At 35.0% G+C, this 13,603-nt stretch overlaps 1 protein-coding gene across 1 annotated transcript in view; it reads right to left on the bottom strand.

Annotated features, from left to right (window-relative positions):
- The window catches only part of LOC140162401 (adhesion G-protein coupled receptor G7-like), a 74,815-nt gene that overhangs the window by 50,071 nt on the left and 11,141 nt on the right, over positions 1–13,603 (bottom strand). The gene's annotated exons all lie outside the window — the stretch shown is intronic.

Below are 13,603 nucleotides of genomic sequence, written 5' to 3'. Positions count from 1 at the left end.
GCACCAACCTCATCGAAAGCCCTGCATAAACTATTAGTTATTAAAGTAACGCTCAGAGATCCCGCCATTGCCAAACAACAAATATCGCAATGTGCCCCCATTGTTTTCATGTTTACAATATTTCTCAAGCAACCCTCCCGAAGAAATTGGTGGAAATTGACAAAATGTTCCGAACTGCTTCACGATTTATTTATTAATTATTTATGGAGGTTAAAACTGCATTCAGTGACTTTCCCTTATATATGTATATGTATACATGTACATGTATTATATTTTTTACACACAGGTAACACAACTTCTAAGTTCCCCTGACATTATTATTAGTGTTATAATTATTATAATTATTAGTGTTATTATTATTATTATTATTATTATTATTATTATTATTATTATTATTAGTATTATTAGTATTATTATTATTATTATTATTATTATTATTATTATTATTATTATTATTATTATCATTATCATTATTATTATTACTATTATCATTTTTTTTTTATTAATATTATTATTATTATTATTATTATTATTATTATTATTATTATTATTATTATTATTATTATTATTATTATTATTATTATTTGTATTTTTATTATAAATATTATTATTATTATTAGTTCCATTTTATTAAATTAAAAAAAACAGTGAATAGAGGAAACAGTTTCATTTCCGCAATTTTGTGGTCAAAATTAATCACATTTTCGAAAAAAAAAGCCGCTTTAAAAAAAAAGGTTGCACCTTTCAAAATCCTATACATGAAATGTACAATAACGTTCTCGATATGAACATGTCACCCATGCAATCACTTGTCAGTTTAAAACAATGATTTTTTGACATGAATTTAGTCATAAATGAAGTTTTCTTATTTTTTTTTATATTTAGCATTGGTAAAAATGGTAAAAGCATTACAGGAGGCGAAAGTGTGCGCTTAGTTATTTCATTGACAAGAAGAGATGAAATTTACTTATAAATGGTAGACTGAAACATTTGCAACAATCTAGAGCGATGGCTCTCTTGGATAAAGATGTACAAGAGGAAATGGTCATCAGGGATTGGATGAATTAAAAAGATATATTGTCAGCATCCAGCATCTTAACTGAAACCAAACTCTTATGGCCACATCATGATTGTTACACCTTTATCCAGGAAAGCCATCACTTTAGATCAAGATGCAAGATGTTTCAGCCTACCTATTACATGTAAACGTTCACCCTTTTGGTCAAATGTATGCGTGGAGAACTCCATGGTGATCTTATCATTTTGAAAACAACTGCTGATTATAAACTTATAAGAAAACCTCATTCATGTCAAAATTCATTTCAACAAATCGTTGTTTTGTACTGATTTGTGGTTGCATGGACGACTGAGGGATCAGAGATAGAAAATCAAAGGGAAAAAATCAATCAGAACATTGATATCGATAACGTTTTGAACATTACATGTATGGGATGTTGAAAAGTGCAACTTTTTAAAAAGCAGCTTTTTTGGAAGATTTAATTATTTTTGACCAATGAAATCGGTTGTTGAAATTGGGAGCAAATTAATTTCTTGAATTTTTTAAATCAACAACATGTATGTAAAGTTATGCGAACACAGGTTTTGTAATTTTAGGGTGGGGGTATTTCTTTTGAACCCTATCTATATATCCCACTACACCGTTATTACCGGGTTAAAATGATACAACCGGGACATTTGCCCGACCCCTACCCACCACCACCAATAAAGCTGACTACGCCGCAGGCATGGACCTAAGAAATCTGATGTGTACCATATTAGTTTTATTCGATCATATGAAGAGCTTTGTTGCAAAACCCCTTACACCACTTGCCCACTTTTGAGAACACATCAAAAAATCATCAAACAAAATCACTGATATATGGGGGTTTGCAGCAAAAGTAGTTTTTGGCGGAATGTTTGGGTATGATGAGCATCCCGCTAAAAACTGCTTTTGTTGAAAACCTGAAAACCCCCTTATATCAGTGATTTTTGATGTGTCCTCAAAATTGCTCAAGGGGATGTAAGGGTTTTGCAACAAAGCTCTTCATATCATGCACCTGAAATATAGTTTGTATATTGAATCTGTATACTGCCTTACATAACAGATTTAGCATAAAATCGATATTTATGAACACTGCCCGAAGTGTATTTAGCCAAATAATAACAAGTTTTGTTTAGCAAAGTTCTATTTAATAGTAAATAAGTCAAATTATAATAAGTCAAATAGCAATGGTTTCGTGACACAAATATCAAATATGCGTGGCCATAACTTTAAAATGTTTAACAAACGTTTTATTAACAAGCAAAATGAAAAATATTACCTTGGATTAATTCTGCTCATTTCACGACGAATTCCCGCGTTAAGGTTTTGGCAGTAGATCACTCTTTTATCAATGTGATGGCGTTACGATTTGAAGGGCAAATTCATCCAATTATCAGGATAATTATTATATTTTGTTTTTCAAACACAAACACAAACACGCAGACAACATCTTAACCTACCTAACCCCCAGCGAACCGCAACTACATAGAAGTATGTATTAATCAACAGGTTACAAATCAGGTGGCATGATATGAATTCACCAACAATACGGTATGTTACGGGTCAACAGAGTCTCCGGCTCTCAATGAAAGCAATTTGCTATGTAGATTTATGTTATTAATATGAAGGGCACACTACATTATACTGCTTCAACCTAGAAGTACAAACCAAATCTGTGGCATCGGGGGTCGATGTTTAGCGTCACACGCACTGCGTATTTAAAAAGAACGCGACACATAAAGAGCGTGGTGCGCTCGGAAAATCGCGCAGCAGTTGGTGCGCCAAAGAAGCATTTGCACGCATTGCACTGAAATAATTATTATTCCCATACCTCCAGTTTCCTAGGTCTATTACTTAGTACTTCTGAGTTGACGGACTATAGACGTTTTCACTCTCTGATGCATATAGAGCAGTTTGTCATGATCATACAAAAAAAATGTTTTCACTTATTGCTATGGTAGTTAATCTAACACAAACATGCAAGGTGGCTGTGTACTCTTAGACATGTATGTAGTAAAAGTGCCATAACTTTGTAATTATTCACGCATGACATATAAAAGTATACAAAAGGCAACACATCAATCTTAATATAAATACAGATATGGTGTAAAAACAACAATGTTGAAGAAAACCACAAAAACGTACATTTTTGGTAATTTTGTTTGGTACATCGTAACAAAAAAAAACTCTTTCCAAATATTTTTGTTGTATTTTTTCTTAATATGGAGGCTCCATTCCAAAAACTGTTGTTTTTTTAGTTTTTTGATATTGGCCTTATTTTTTGAGATATTGACCATATAAGGCATCATCAAAAGAAACGTTTAAAGAAATACAAATGCCTATTTGCACAATATGATGCATAAAATCGGAAATAGACAAAAATAAAAAATAAATGAGAAAACAGTTTCTTGAGTCGATCATGCTTTTTACGATGAGCATAACTGCTTACCTATAGATGCTGTATTTATTGAGTTAACGTGTACCTAACCCGAGAAAATGAACATTGAATTAATGGCCATTGAAGTTTAAAGTTGTCACATTTTGCACTTTGGTCGAAGCTCACAGGAGATTGCGGCAGTTCTCGTTTTTCTACGTTTTATTACGTAAACATCGGGTAAATCCACAGCCCCTTGAGAAGTTTGGGCGAAATCTATTCATATCTTGATATTTAAATCGGGGGAAAGAACTTAAAAACATGTTATACATTGTGCTCGCAGAGTACGACCCGTAGCCAGTGATGTTGACCTTTGTTTGGCATTTGAATAAGAGCTGTTCACGTGACACTTTTTGAGATAACTCAATGCAAACACCTCCCACCGCTTTTCGTAAGCGTTTTATAACCACCATTATGCAAAGTTAATCGTCAGCAACATGTGGGTAAAGATCAAGCTGCACCTTTTGCCAACCAATTACGCCATTATCCGCAGTTTTTATAACTTTGTAAAACGGTTTTTAGAATAAAATGAAATAACACGAATTTAATGCCTAGATTAATTACGGAAGCTCAACAACCTTTCCGGAAAGAGGTGAGTAGTTGAAATAGTTTTCAAATGCCGCATAAAGTCAGTTTGCATTCTAATGTCTCTAAACCGACTATATAAGGCTGGTTACACATCTGTTCGTCAACAGTACATTACGGTTACTCTCTTGCTTTCTTTTCCAGTGGGGCTATGGAATATTGGAGCTTCATTAGTTAGAAGTCCTCACGTTGGTCCTCTCTTCGTCAACCGCAGCCCTCACTTTTTAACCCTGACGGCTGGGGCCAGTCCCGGGGGCCAGTATTTAAAAAAAAAATACATCAAGGTCGCGAGCCCGCCTAATGAACAGGGCAAGAAAGCAAGGTGAATGCGTAATGTTAACGTTATGGACAGCTCGACACTCATTTTAGTTTTACCCCTCAATTGTCCTTATCCTTCAGGCCCTGCTCATTTATCGGGGGTTGATTTCTAATGCTATTCTAATTCGCTATTGTTTGTTTGTAGCCCTGCAGGGCAACATTGAACAAAATTGTTTTTAAGCGCTCTTGTTTTTTTACAAAGCTTAAGCTTATTAAAATTAGTCATAGTCAATATAACATTGTATAGTCACGGTTGTTTGATGTGATCATTTATTAACAAAACATTGAATAATGTTCTGGATAATACCAACAACTATCACACTAATATGTACAGGTACAGACTTGATATTTAGTATGGAATATCTTTTCGTAAAGTTATAAGACTGATCTGGAAGGGGTCTGCATAAACCGCACGGGCTAAATATTAATTGGGGTGTGTCGGGAGATGGTGTAAAATGATTTGCCTAAATGGCTGAATTTGAGCTGGGGGGGACAATATCGGACGGTGTTCGGACATTTATAGGGGATTAAGGTGATATTTCCTAAACTTCGTCAGCAATTAACATTCATTACAGCTGAAATACACTTGCAATGTACCATTTTTTTTAACATGGTAGGAGCTTAAAATATGGCTCTTCAAAGTGGCACGTACTCAGAAAGTTTGAACTGACACCCTGAGGTCAAATGTAATAAACTTACGGTACAAAACATCTGCGCGGATTCTTGGTTGTCCAATGAACTCACGCTGTTTCTTTGTGTACAGTAAGTTTATAACATTTGGCAACAGCGTGCCAGAGTGCGTACCACTTTTCAGAGCCATATTTTTTAAAGCTCCTCCCACTGTAAAACTGGTAGAATATAAGTGCATTTCAGTTCTGACGAACACTTATTGGTACTTAAATTCAGAAATTGTACCCCACAAAAATCACATTCAGTCCCGTTGAAGCCGCCATTTTAGGCTAATTAACTACATTATGAGCGCCATAATGTAAAGTAATGGAAAGCACAATTTCTGTCAAACAATTACTTTACACCATCTCCCGAAACACCCCAATTAATATTTACCCCGTGCGGTTTAGGCAGACCAATCTTGGAACTTTGCGAAAATATATTCCATACTAAAAGTCAAGTCTGTATTTCCAGCTCTTCTTAACATAGATTTTCGTTTGTTTTCCACCTTAGTTATCTTTTCCCGGTTTTTTTTTTGGTAATTTTTATTCTTTAAATTGTATATTTTGTGTGCATATTGAGGGCGCTATTTACATTTTTTAATTTGGCCAAATAATATGAGTTATTCCTAATATTTCATGATAATTTTTTTTTTTAAATTTCGTTGTTATTTGTTACTCTTTTTCTTATGTTTTAATGCCATTATTCCAGAGTCTACACCTTGTAAAGATGAAAACACAATTTAAAGTTACACGAGTATACAATACAATTTTTCCCCTTTACACGCAATACATGAAACGGTTCTGGGTATCATACAATCAAATGTACGTTATAAATAAATTAAGGCAACACAGCACAACCTGTACTAATTTCTCCAGATGTTGCAATGCATTGTTCAGTGCGTTCTTAAATTTTTGGAACTTATAAATATCTTAATATAAATGTTTACTTTTATATTAAAAGAAAAAGGCGAAGTTCATTAGTATTACCCATCACCATTCTATTACATTATGTTTGCTAAGGAATCCGAACATTGACAGCTCAATCGTTGCATAGATTCAGGGGCTAATTCAATATTTGTGGTCAATTTAGCTTACAAACCTTGCACACTCAGGGAAATTCATCCAGATATCGACTGAGAATCGAACGATTAAGACCGAACCTGGCCACACTGGCACCATGTAATTCATTTATGACATTTATTAACACCACACTGTCATGGTTACGAGTTGTTTGTTCTGGACACACAATCTTGGATTATTCATGCTACATTCACAAGAGTTACATTACTCAGTATTTAATCGGGAACGGTATCATACATTGGCTCAGTCAATTCAAAACCTTCATTGGAATGCATTTCACTAGACGTAACAGTGGCAGTTACTCCCGACGCAGATGTTGACTGAACTGGCGCCCCACGTGACGATGATGCTCCAGTAATATGTTGAGAATCCAGTTTACGATCATGACGTTGTTTTGCACAGAAAGAGCTGACAGCCTGCTTTACATCCGGTTGCATAACACAAAATAGTATAAATATAAAGACACCCTGCAGTGAGTTAAAGACGCAAAATAGAATCTGAAAGGCAAATGTGGCTTTGTCGATGGCAAGAAATCCAAATACCCATGTAAGCCCTAGTACAGTTGAGATCGCTATGATATTCCGCAATCTGGTAATCAACGCCCGATGGTCTGATGTTTTCCTGGAACGGCCTGGTCGTTGTCGGCTGATGCTCCTTGTTATTGTAACGAATGTCACGAGGTTGAATACCAATGCCAGACCAATTGGAAGAAGTAGAGCGTAATACACTATTGGTCCAGGCATAACAAAGCAACTGTCAAGAAAATAATACAACTGATTTTTTATCCTTTTTAAGCTTTTTAGACTCACACTCAATACAAAGCAAAATTACATAATTTGAGTCTGATTCTGAAGAAAAAAAAATACATGTTTGATGGTTTTCCTTCATTTAATATAATTACTTACGCTTGTTTGTTAATGGCATTCTTACGTATTTGATAGCTCTATTTTAGCATTATTGACCAAATGTGAAACTATGTATCCAGAGAAGAGAGGATATCTGTGAATGTGGTGCAACAAAACGTTCTGGACGTGTTAGGGCGGGTTGCTTCAGGACATAATAATTATAATACTTCTCGAATTTGTACTAAATACCCATATCAAAAAATGAGACCTTTCCGGATAACTTCCCGATAGTCACCGGGTAGACACCGGCAAATTTCACATGCAAATTAGATAGGTAGCGGGTGACTACCCGATAAATTTTTGGGAAACCATAGTGGATACCTTTCGGGTAATAGGTACCGGATGACTACCCGATGACTTTTTGGGAAACTAGCGGGTAACTACCCGGTGACTTTTTTTGGGAACTAGCGGATAACTACCCGATAACTTTTCGGGGACCTAGCGGATAACTTTTGGTGACTTTGGGGAATGCAGAAATACAAATTCATGAGTATGCACAAATTTATTAGACAGTAAGCTTATTATTTGAATTGTAGTTTTTGGAGAAATACAACTCTGTAGGCATGGCAGTTGAGCGTATAAAGTGCTATCTTGCAATAAGAAACTTGAAAGTGTACATAACAATGTAAATTGTAGTTATTGTACAAAAATTTATTTACAACAAATATAGCTTTAAAACATAAAGCTTATATCAGTTAATTGACACAATAGCTGATGATTAGTAATTTAATTGACATTAATTTACTGTCAAAATCATGTATGATTTACTAGAAGAGATATACTAAAACATTCAAATGTGTTATATATTAGGTACATGTATAAAGACTGCATCAATATACAAATCATTTCATACAAATTTTCCTACCTGCATTATCATATGAAATCAATCATTCAATGCTTTATATAATTCCTACAGCATGTTCCAGATTAATTAGTAAACATCTTGTAATGTCCTACATGTAAATCCATACATTTTGTACCACAAATATCTTGAATATTCTGCACAAATATATTCCAACTGCCAACAGCTAGCTGCTCCATTTTGAATTCATTCAGTGACCTTTGACCATATACCCACCCACAATGCATTCTTAAGATGCTTTATGCTATTTTCAAGGTCAAATTAAAAGCGGATAACCACCGGGTAACTCCTGCAAAGAATCTATGTTTCTGGGAACCTTCTGGGTAACTCATTGGAAATATTTGAGTTTTTGGGAGACTTCCGGATGTCTACCCGAAAACTTTTGGATAACAATTAGGTATCCGAAAGGTATCCGCTAACGGGCACTTTCGGATAACTCTGGAAAAGGTACCCGAAAGGTTTCTGATGACCACCGAATGGTCATCGGGTGGTCACCGGGAAACTTTTCTTTTTGCTATGGGTAATGACCCAAATACATCGGATATAGGTAAACATTATACTTTTAGAATGAGCACTGTAAATTAAGCGCCACCTTTCTTTTATGCAAATTAGCATATTAGTTTGTTTTCCACAGCGGCCTCTTTGTCCCGAATTTGTCCAGTTATACCCAATGTTTCTCCTACATGTAGACTATAAGTTGTACCGCCATTCTGTAGTACTTACTAGTGTGGATTTTGATAGTAACGCAAATCCAACGCAAACGACACGCCCACCGATACACCAACAATCACCAAAGGAATTACTATTTCAAAAGAGAAAGATATTAAGTAAAAATTGCATTAAAAGCTTTCAATTAAAATATTACATTTTTACTGCATCTTCTAACAACGGCACTGACTTCAGCAGCCACCACAATACATTTACCACTAGCTTGTGTCTTTGACGTTTTATGACTAGTCACTAAAGAATAACAGAAGTAGCCGTTCTTGTTGCAGCGCTACCAAGTTACTTTTCTGGAGTATCTAAAGTGCAGTAACACTACTAGAGGATATCTAAAACGGGAACTCGTTCAAAAATGATAAGAATTAAACAAAATGATGATAATTTAAATTTTTCTCATTATATCAGATATACGAAACATTAAACCCTACGGGACTGATCAGGCATGATTGATTAATTATATTTTTAAATGTTCTCATTATTAACAATATAACAGGCTGTTTATACGACAATTAGTATTTTTAATCAATAATCAATTCGGATGAGAAAGTATGCCTTGATCAGTCCCAAGGAAATTTCAAAGAAATGAGGGCATTTTCAATTCTCATCGTTTTGAAAGAATTCTCATTTTAAATTTCCACTAATGTAAGTAGTGATTAATAAATAAATGTTTTGATTGGAGTACTTAGCCTTCTCTGGCTATGGGAGTTCTTATTATTACCCCTCCTGGGTTTTTTTTCCTGCTGCCTCTTCTTCTTGCTCTCCCTGCTTCTCATCCTTCATCTTCAATTTTCTTTTTTTCTTAATTTTCTTTCGTTATGGTAACAGTGACCGTGTCTCTTACCCCATGCAGCAATTGAATACTTGATCACAAAATTCTGCGATTCCGTATCGAAGACTCTAACCAGCTTGATATAAAGAAATCTTGCCTCTACTACCATCCAAGCCACAGATGCGAGAACAGCATAATGAAGAATAATAGCAATGATTCTACATGGTAGGCGAGGACAGGTACGGTCGATCCCCACAATAAATGTGATGTATAGAAGTATCAAAGAAGCGCATAATTGAATGAGAATTACACGGGATCGCTTTCTCAATGTCCTGCATTTATGGAGAAAATTAAGAATTCGATTACTGACAGGGGAATTGTTCCCTTGGATCAGAGTATAGATACAAAATTGTGATGTGTATCTTTCTTTTAGTGATTAGTTTTAGATCACAGTTATCGTAATTGTTGCCAATTGGGTTATCGGGACAATTGGTTTACGTTGCCTCGTCAGATATTGTACCAGATACGTTTTATTAGTCCACTATATACTATCATACCGAAAGATCAAATTGAGTCTTTACTTTCGTATTCATGCGTGGTTCTGTGAACAGATATTTTAACATTTGTTACCATCTACAAAGCTTAAATTTAGTGGTTTAAACCTTGGAACACAACACAAAAACTTGCGTTGCTGGAATTTTTTATTTACACAATTTCCTAAGACCCTACACAAGTGAGCATGTAAAAATTAGGGTCAGTCCATGTCAAAACAGACTGAGTGTACACCCACCCTCTTGGATTATGCTCTCCTTTGGCTCAGGGGTACCTTTCATGGACCCCTAGGTGAGGTCTGAAGAAAAAATTCAAATTCAATTTCGTTTCCGAATGGCGGGCCATCTAAGTTTGGCGACTTTGACCAAAATTGGGAATTTAAGGTGTCTAAATGACAAAGCGCTCTCTTTGAGAGGCATTTTCTTCTTAATTAAATCAGTTGTGACCCTCTTTTTGAATGTGGTCACTCACTGGCTGTGTCTGAAATGCCTAATGCCAAAAAAGATTGATTTCGGAATTTCGTTGGGATTTCAGGAGGGGCCAAAATCAGCACTTCATACTGTTCAATCAAATTATCTTTGATTTTGAAGGACCCATGATAATGCCACAGTGCACTTATAGGTCCTAATTATGTTCAGAATGGATTAACCATGTGCCAATGTCTATGAGCAATTCAAAAAAGAAATTTCTAGACCCCCTACAGAATTTTAGGGCCCCCTAAAGTGGTTCAGCCACAAATGGCGCTTAAAATCGGCAAATTTTGACACCTAATAACTTTAGGTGTACACCAGATATGAATTTCTAGTCTTTTGCATCTGAAAGAATGTAGTCTAATGTTACTAGGAACATAAGATTTGTTTTGTATTTTTTGTGTTTGATACTTTCAAAAGGTCGTTGACCTATGAACATTTTTTCGTCATAGCGCCCTCCTGAAAGGTCTGACACATAACAAACTATACATTTTGGAATCCTCATGACCATACGAGTAATTTGATATATTACTTGACATAATTGGGAGCATTCTGAAAATTTGACCCCCATAACCTGTACTTTGCATGTGCATCGTTGCCAGGAAGTGCATTTTTGACCCCTTAAAAATCCATACAGCGGATTAGAAAGTAGTTTTTTCTTATTACTTGACTCAAGAGCAACTTAAAATATCAGGATAAATAATACAAATGGCTATAAAGTGATCAAAATATAAAAAAATATCATACTAAAATTGGCATTTTGTACCGTATCCTGTATGCATGGTATGTTAGGCAAAAATGACTATTTTTGAAAGCGTCAACTTAATACTAAAACACAAAAATACAAAACAAATCTTATGTTCCTAGTAACATTAAACTACATTCTTTCAGATGCAAAAGACTAGAAATTCATATCTGGTGTACACCTAAAGTTATTAGGGGTCAAAATTTGCCGACTTTAAGTGCCATTTGTGGCTGAACCACTTTAGGGGTGGCCTAAAATTCTGTAGGGGTCTAGAAATTTCTCTTTTTTAAATTGCTCATAGACATTGGCATATGGTTAATCCATTCTGAACATAATTAGGACCTATAAGTGCACTGTGACATTATCATGGGTCCTTCAAAATCAAGATAATTTGATTGAACAGTACGAAGTGCTGATTTTGACCCCCTCTGAAATCCCAACGAAATTCCGAAATCTATCTTTTTTGGCATTAGGTATTTCAGACACAGCCAGTGAGTGACCACATTCAAAAAGAGGATCACAACTGATTCAATTAAGAAGAAAGTGCCCCTCAAAGAGAGCACTTTGTCATTTGGACCCCTTACATTCACAATTTTGGTCGAGGTCGCCAAACTTTGATTGCCCGCCATTCGCAAACGAAATGGAATTTGAATTTTTTCTTGTGACCTCACCTAGGGATCCATGAAAGGTACCCCTGAGCCAAAGGAGAGCAAAATCCAAGAGGGTGGGTGTACACTCAATCTGTTTCGACATGGACTGACATATTTATGAAACTACAGAGTTTGGTTATTGATATTCACCATCAATTTTGAACCTGTGGTCAATATTTCGATTTCTATGCAAACATTCACTGCAAATACGGCAGATTCCTCTCATTTCTGGGCAATTTAAAAGAAAATTCCATCACCCCTTAAACCACTGAATTATGTTTACTACCAACACAGATGAACTTTCACTCCGGGATGTCACTCTATAAATGTACAACGCTATTATTCTGCCAATAGGGAATCCCGCCTATTAAGCTACCTTAATTAAGACTTGATTTAAAAGCTATGTATTATGTGGCTTAAAAATGTATACCATTATGTCATATATACATAAATAATATCGATAAAAATACTCACTTGAATATCAGGAACACTATGACAGTGACAAGTAACGATAAAATGGACACGGCACAGCCTACTGTACTGAAAATATCAAGCGCTTTGCTGAGAATGGGCTTCTTGCCATGAAACTGAAAATAAATAACGTTGCATGCATTTATAGTTTGTAAAATATTTGGGTCATCATTTTAGAAGATTTTTAAAAATCAAATCAAAGTATTTGAAAATACTATTTATGTAACAACAAATTACAACCTTGTGTGTGTGATTGTTCGAATGAAGCAGCAACATGCATAAAAACAACTCAAACATAACTTAATTGCAATTCTTTGTAAAAACCACATGTGCCTGCTAACGGTCAAAATTTTTTTATTGCATGAGGTGAAAGCGCTTTGGTAGTAGGTTACAAAAAGTCACATCAAAAATTCCTCCGGAGCTTGTTGCCATAGCAACGGCAGATTTTATGATTTTGGCAATTTTTGCTTATTTTGGGGTGAAAATAAGGGAAAATATGTACTTTTCTGAATTGCTGCTGACTTTAAATTTGAGGTCACATTAAAAAAGCAACCTTACCACCATAAAGTATTATCTTTGCGCTTTCCCCAGATGTATAAAATATTTCAATAATATTTCCCTATGTGCAATTTTAGGGCTGGGCAACATTGCCAATTTAGCACTTTTGAAAAAATGCAATATTTACCCTATCTTTGAAGTCTAAAAACTAATTTTGCTTGAGCACCCAGAATTATTTCCTTTTTGTTGGTACTTGGGCAGATATTGCCCTTCCAAATTGGTTTAAAATCTCTGGGGCTATTTGACCTGTAAAGCCAGTGTTGCCAGAAAGTTTGATAATTTTCAAAAAATGCATTTTTGGAAATAATGCATTTTCTACATATTTACTCATGTAACCTTTAATATCTCCAACTTAATTAAAATATTTGCACACTTTGCACACATGATTAGACACACACTGCAACGGAAGCAACACTTTGAGGCTGGGGAGAAGTCCTGTGGACTGCAAAAACCGGTATTGCCAGAAAATCATATTTTATTAATCCAAATTTCCAATTTGTGCGTTTTACAATTATTTATTTGGTTAATTTTATACTATCAATATTAGTTGAATAGAATGTGCATTTAAACATCATCTGATACAATACAGACACATGGGCAAGTTTCTCGACAGTTGGCTTAGTAAGCCTTAGGCTTAGGCAACCTTGAGGATACTAAGCCTAGTTTTGACCAAAAATAGTAATTTTTACATGGGAATTTTTTTGAAAAATGACATATGCATCTTCGAAAATGTATCAGCTTACTAAGATGGATAAAAGTAAATCACAA

This window comes from Amphiura filiformis, chromosome 10, assembly GCF_039555335.1.
Source record: "Amphiura filiformis chromosome 10, Afil_fr2py, whole genome shotgun sequence".
In the NCBI taxonomy this organism is placed as follows: Eukaryota; Metazoa; Echinodermata; class Ophiuroidea; order Amphilepidida; family Amphiuridae; genus Amphiura; species Amphiura filiformis.
The sequence above is the reverse complement of the archived record's forward strand: the minus strand, read 5'-3'. Positions and strand labels throughout refer to the sequence as shown.